Raw genomic sequence first — 6,071 nt, 5'->3', positions numbered from 1 at the left:
GAAACATTACAACTCTGATATGAAGGGTTGATGTTCATGTAACAAAACCATGATGTAGAAACATTTGCTCCACATTCACCATAAACCTTCCGCCACTTGCTATAAGCATCACACTAGACCCAAGATTCATTTAATTCTAGACCACGTGTCACTTTATCTTTCTTTCTATTCTTACTGAACAAGGTCCCTTGGGAAAAAAAAAAACCATTTGCTTTCCCAAATCCCTTTGTTTGCGACCCTTACAAGTAGGCTTTCTCTTTTTGGATAAGTTATTAGATGCAATAGATGACTCATCATAAGCTTCTAGAAGACTTCTCTTTGCATTGCTCCAACTCGTCCCACACCTTGTAGCAAATATTATCTGTGTCGAAGACACGCATTTGATGAACCTTTTTGGTGTGTGGGACCATTGAGCAATGGATGCCAGTAGTTGCTCAGATGAACCAAGAAGCATTAGAGAAGTGGATGAATTTCTTGTAGAAGTCTTCATTGCGGTGAGTTCATCAAGAGTTAAGTGCCCCCTGGGAGTTTTCTTTCTCACATTATTCTTCAACTTTGACATGCTACTCCTGGTAGTTTTCTCAACGATGACTTCGTAGTAGCCATACCCGTTATTCCCATCATGCGTGCACCAGATCACTTGCGCTGCATCTGAAGGTTCTGCCAGTGTTCCCTGAGTCTTTAAAATAAGCAAAAGGGCAATAATAGTCTTACCCAGTTTAGGTTCATCTTAAGACATTCCTCCATGGAAATCCCTTGCTATAGGAATTTCGCCAACAACAATCTCACCAGAAACCATATTGATATTAAAATAAAATCCATCTTCTATTTTGAAATCCATGTATAAAGGGTGTTGTAGAACTTGCGATTCCCTTTCATGCTTTAACATCCAATTAACTGCAACCTGCTGGTGGGGATAGAGTTTAAGTTTCATGCATGGCATGATGGATGCCGCCAAATAGCCCTCAAGGATGGAATGCCAAATAAAGCTTAACAAAATTAATTGGGTTTTGCATAGATAGGATATTAATCACGCAGCATCCAAATACCATAATCAGAAGATCAGTATTCTGGATTTACTTTTGAAAATTCACACTCTACTTTCTTTGTGACACAAGGCAAATTCTTAAAAATTTCCTGAAGTTCAAAAAGCTTTTTAAACTTATGATTGTTTGGAGCAGTGCAATGCCATCTACAGCCAAGAACGTCGCAGTCCATTGCATGCCAAATGCTATGATAATCATCACCACCAACTTTCACCGACTTGGATATCAAGATTGTAGTTTCTCAATTGCAGCTCTAAGTGTTTGAATAGGGTAAACCAATAATCTGGTGTTGGGAGTAGATTGAAACAAGAAAAAAAAATACTTCTTAAACATATCTAAATAAGCTCTACACTATGAACAAGCTAATACGATTTGTTTTATACAAATCCTGCTAATCCCCTCCAAAAACTCAAACATTACAAATGCCAGTAATACCCTCTAAAAACTCGATGAAGCCCTGATACCACTTCTTTTATACGCATTACATTTGTGTAATTACTAACAAAATAACTTCAACCATAAAGTTATCCAAAAGCCACAAAATCTAATTTTAAGGAGTCAATGGGAAACCTAGGTTTTAAATCCAAAAACCTATGTTGCAAAAACTTAATCGAACAAATGAACATCAACTAGATGAGTATTATACTATATAAAAACTCCTTAAACACACAAACACGTTAGGTTAATCAATCGTTTTAACTCACCGTCGATTTTGAGCCCTAAAACATAGCCCAAATGACCACTTTCGAACCTAGGCGATGAAGGTCGCCAGCTTAGGGCGATTTCTGGGCTGCCTTCCACTAGCGACGGCGGAGTGAGGGTGGAGGCAACGACGGCTCGAATCGGAGGCTTCTCTGTAATTTTGTCGATGGAGAGAAACACTTGGAATATTTCGTTTTGTCTGATTGTATATATAAACGTATACATGAGTCATAGAAAGCGCATTCCCGCTTTTCATTTTTATTTTTGTTTTTGGTAATAATTTGTATATTGAATTTATTTTAATTTTAAAAAATGACGGAATATAATTTTTTAAGTCATGAAAAGTGTGTATTTAATTTTTTTTTAAATAATTTTAGATTTAATTTTCAGAAATTTTTTTATTTATAATATTTAATTTTTTGGTTACGGTGGGTCCTCATAACAAATATATATAAGACAATTTTTTGTCAAAATTGTATTTGGTACGGATAAATTTTCATAACAAAAGAAAAAAACTGTTGCCCACCGCCATTTTTGAATGTCTCGACATAAATCGTAACATTAACAACTTTTTGTGACACGATTATTGTTACAGAACATTAGCCGGCAAAAGCTTATTTTTTTGCTAGTGATATAATAACCATATATATTAAATTTTTCTAAAAAACTGATAGTTACGAATAAAATCTAAATTATTTTAACGGATAACAAGTCTAAATTATTATTTTAAAAATAAAATAACTAACATTGTCACAATGAAGAATAAAAGGGATTGAATGTAATCTAAATAATATAAAGATAAAAATTGATATTAATATGAATAAATAGATTAAAAATGTATATTACCTAATATTTATTAATTTTTAAAGACAACAATAATTAATACTTAAAATTGAACTATTTAAATAAATAAAAATAAAAATTGTCATTTTAAAACAAAAAGAATAAAATTGATATATTAATGAATAAAAAAAGATAAAATATATATCTATATAATAAAATATTTGGCTCATCAAAATTTTTTGTTTTTGTTTTTATTTTTTTATTAAAAATATACTATTCAAGTAATATTGGATAATAATAAAAAAAATACAACAACTCAAAAAGTAAACCTTTATCGGTTCATGGCATCTCCAACCCCCTCTGCCAAGGGGACCCCACCTAGACCCCTCATCATCACATAAACACAAAGATTGTGTTTTTTTTGGATGTTTTTTTTTTTCAAAAAATATTCCATTAAACAATTATTATTTTTTTATATTATATTATAAATTTATTTTACATTCAAAACATCACGTTAATATTTGATTATATCGCATCAAACAACTATTCAAATTCAACTATTTAGAGTATTTGCAATGCTCGATTCTTACGAAATAAGAACCCTTTGGTAGGGGTGTGCATTCGGTTGGTTCGGTTCAAACCGAACCAAATTTTTAATTTTGATTGGTTTTCAGTTTATAAAAATTGAAACCGAAACCGAACCAAAGTTTTTCAAAATCAAATAAACTGAACCAAACTAGTTTTGTTCGATTCGGTTTAAAATCGAAGAAATCGAACTTTTATTTATTAATATATATTTTTAATATACAATCAAATATAAATACTCAAAATTATAATATATTATGTATTTATATATAATTTATTATTATTTTTAAAAGTTCGATTTTTTTGGTTAACCAAAGTTAAAAATTGAAAACTATAACCGAAATTTATAAATTAGATGTTAGACCAAACCTAACCAATTAACCGAATAATTCAAACCAAACAATTCGAACCGAAAAATATTTGATTTTTTTCGATTTGAACGGACCAATGCTCATCCGTACCTTTGGTGGTTACGTGACTTTACCACATCAACAGTTAAAAAAGAAAAATGGATGGAACTGTTCTCTTCCTGTTCTTATAAGTTATATTTGATATTATAATTATGATTTTTTTAATTAATAATATATTAAAAAGTATACTATTAATTATTAAATTATTAATTAATTAATTTAATAAATATTACTTTCCTTAAAAGGAAACATAAATTATTTAAATATAATATATAATATTTATTAATGAATTATTTTATATATAATTTATATTAATTTTTTTCATGAATTACAAAAGACTGTTTATTTTGTATTTTGATTTAAAAATTTATTTTTTATATAAATAAAAAAAAAATTATATAAATAATATAAAAATAATAAGTATTTAATATATTTTTTTTATTTTTATTATTATTTTTTATTTTTTATAGAAGCAAATTCAAAATAATATAAAAATAATAAGTATTTAATATATCATTTTTTATTTTTTTATTATTATTTTTTTTTTACTTTTTATAGAAGCAAATTCAAAATAGTATAATATATAGACGATACAATTTTTTAAAAGATATATACTCCCTTCGTTCCATTGGAAGGGACGTTTATTTTTTGTACGTAAATTTTTTAATATTAGTATTATATTGAATTATAGTAAAAAAAGACAAAAATATCCTTATTAGTATGGTGTAATATAAAAGTAATGACATTTGTGTAATATATTGTAAGTTGAAAGGGTATTTATTATGTTAAGTACATAGTACAATTACTAAATTAGGAAATGATAATCTTGTTTTGGGACGGACGAATATGAAAAATGGTCACCTTAAAACTAAAATATATTAGCAAATTATTATGAATTTTTTTAAATATATATTTTTATATTATAAATATAATTAAAAAAAATAATATTATCACAATAAATATGTATTACTATCTCTTTTCTTTTCAATTATCGAATGCACTATATTATCATTACTATAACAGTGAAATAGATATTTAAATATATATTTTTTGTTGAACCGTTAATTTTTATTTATTTATTTATTTTAATATTTTTTTAAAAATCGTAAATTATATTTTTTATTTTATTTATATACGTATTTACTTTTATGTAAAAATATTATATGAATAATAATAATAACTAATAAAGCAGTATAAAACTAATTTGATATATTGAATGAAAATATAATATTAAAATTATAAAATTAAAATTAATAATTTAGAATATAGTAGTATTACAGATGTTACAATACTTTTACATTATTAATACTTATATATTATTTATTAATATTAAATATTATTTCATTAATAATTATTTATTATATTTATAAAATTTGTTGTTTGATATAAATTTATATAATTAATATATATTCATAAAAAAATTATTTTACAATCCTATATAATCCATATAAATCCATAAACAATTCAATCAAATATGTAGAAATTCATCTAAATCAATTACTAAAATCCATCAAACTCAAAGTTGAATCATCCACATATATTCATACATTTTTTAAAATCCCCAAAAATTCATTAAAATCTCAATTGAATACATCTGGATATATTCTTAAACTGACATGGCATATAAAAAAAAAAAAAAAAGTTCCTATAATTATTGCATTGTTTTTGTATATGATGTTAATATTCAAACATCCAAACCTCGAAACTAAATCCATAAACTAACACACCCAAACACTGAACAAGGAGAGAGAAGAAAAAGCCCACAAACTAAGAGCACGTACTGTGGCTCTTAAATAGAAGACTTTATCTCGTATTTCGATGTCAGTCTTTCTCAATTTCGAAAAATCTCATCCGTAATGGCCTACTTTTCGACCCCATCATTTCGATCAAAAATCGATAGCACCATCGTGCAGGCGAAGCACGTCTCGACGTCGTCTCTTCTCTCTCCTTCTCTCCGTTGTCCTCCCTCTCACCCTTGTTGCTCGTTTCTTCTTCCCCAAACTCATCTTCCATCCCCATCGCCGATGACTGTTCTCCCTCTTCTTTTCCTCATTTCACAGTCGACATTGTTGCACTTTTCCGGCGACCGACGGGTAAATTTTGGGGATTTTCTCATTTTTTTAGGTTCTAATTTTTATTTAGTGATGAGGGCTACGCCTGTGTCTGTTTCTAGAAACAGATTTATTTTCTCTCAACAAATCCCCTCTCCTTTCCTCTACAAATTCCAATGTGTTTTTAGTGTGAGTGAGTGAATGATTCTTCGTGAATTGCTGTGTTTTCACACCTCACATTGTAATTTCTTACATTGATTCAATTCTTTCACATGTTCGGCATTTTGCATATTCAATTGACTCTTAGTTCTTGTTGAACACCTTATGTTTATGTTTGGGAGATTTGGGTTTACACGAGAATGAATATTTTGTGTGAAATTTGGAAGTGATGAAAGAGAAATATTTCTTAAGAAAATCAGAAAGAGAAAGAGAGTCGTTGTGGCTGATTTTAATTTTTAAATCGACATAGATGAAAAAGGATTGGACACATAGAT

This window comes from Andrographis paniculata, unplaced genomic scaffold (assembly GCF_009805555.1).
Source record: "Andrographis paniculata isolate CXL003 unplaced genomic scaffold, ASM980555v1 Contig51END, whole genome shotgun sequence".
In the NCBI taxonomy this organism is placed as follows: domain Eukaryota; kingdom Viridiplantae; phylum Streptophyta; class Magnoliopsida; order Lamiales; family Acanthaceae; genus Andrographis; species Andrographis paniculata.
This window is presented reverse-complemented; position numbering follows the sequence as displayed.